We start from the raw sequence: 1,399 nt of genomic DNA, 5'->3' as shown, positions 1-1,399 counted from the left end.
CAGCGAGGAGCCGGCTCTTTCCCCAGCCTCGGCAATGTGTTGTGACAGTTTATGTAAAAATAACAGATCTTTCCAAATATTTATTACTCGATCATGTGCTGAGGAGCGGGTGCCGTGCGCTCAGAAATGGAAAACCGCCCCCGAGCAGCTGCCAATCTGGGCTGAGGCTGGGTCTGGGATGTGGCTGGCAGGGAAGGGCAGGAGGCAGCAGCTGGGGGCCGGGAGCGGCGCTGGGGGGACCCCGGGACGGTCAGCGGGGCTCGGGTGCGAGGGACGGGCACCGTGAAGGGGGTTACAATGAGATCTGGTTGAACAGGCACCTCTTTTAGGGGTTTTCTCACCCCAGACTCTTCAAACAGACGCAAGTTTGTGTTGACAAGAACTTTTGAGCGGCTTTGTGGGAGCTTTGGAGGCAGCATGGAGGGGGAGCATCCCCACAGCGGTGGTGGGGTGGTGGGTTCGTGCCTCCTTGTTCAACCCCAGCAATTCCAGGCAGCCTTTAATCTCCCAGGAACGTTGTTCTTCCTGCAGGGATGTGCACGAGGCTGCTGTGCAGAGCAGTGTTGGGGCCATCTCTGCAGCATTCCCCGGGCTCTGCAGGTGCTGTGAGGCACTGGAGGGTGGGTGAGGTGCCTCAGTGGGGTGATGCTGTGGCGATGCTGCACTGTGATCCCTTCCAAAGGGAAAGGGAAACTCCAGGTGGGGAAATTGCTGGGAATTGGGGTGGAATTTTTGATCCAGTTGCTGCAGCTGATTTTCCAGCCCTAGCGAGGTGGCCTGGCCCTGTAGCATGCCACAGGAAAAGGGTGAGTGTCTCTTCTGCTGAAGATCAGGTTTTTATTCCAGAAATCACACTGGTGGCATAGAAAAACTTGGCGTGGAGGAGCCGGTGTGGCCGAGGGTGGGCACGCAGCTGGGGGCTGCTGCTCACTGTGGGAGCCGGAGCTGCAAATTTCAAGGAGTTACCAGGAGCTTCTGTTCCTTCTTGTCCTGGCTCTGCTGACAGCTCCTCAGGGCTCGGCAGAGAGGTTCCTCTCTTCTCACCTGCTTAGCAAAGGGCACCCGGGAAGAGGCCGGTGTGAACTGCAGATCCTGGCTGGAGACACACAAGCACAACTCAGTATTTCTGAAATCTGCCCTATTTTGTTCCTCTGAAGTGCTGCAGAACAGCTGGGAGACATTTTGGGTGAGCTCACAGATTTTTATTGTCCCACTTAGTCTCTTATGTATGGAGCTTTCCCCTTTATTCCTCTATTAAAATAGACTGGATGTAAAGCTGCCTCTGGGCACGATGGCTGGGGCGGGGTGGGTGCTGTGCCAGCTGTGCCAGCACAGAATTGGGATGAAATGTCCCCTCTTGGCTCCGGGGCTACTCCGGGTGACACCAGGGCTGGCAGGA

Source organism: Corvus brachyrhynchos, unplaced genomic scaffold (assembly GCF_000691975.1).
Source record: "Corvus brachyrhynchos isolate BGI_N302 unplaced genomic scaffold, ASM69197v1 scaffold5, whole genome shotgun sequence".
Lineage (NCBI taxonomy): Eukaryota > Metazoa > Chordata > Aves > Passeriformes > Corvidae > Corvus > Corvus brachyrhynchos.
This window is presented reverse-complemented; position numbering follows the sequence as displayed.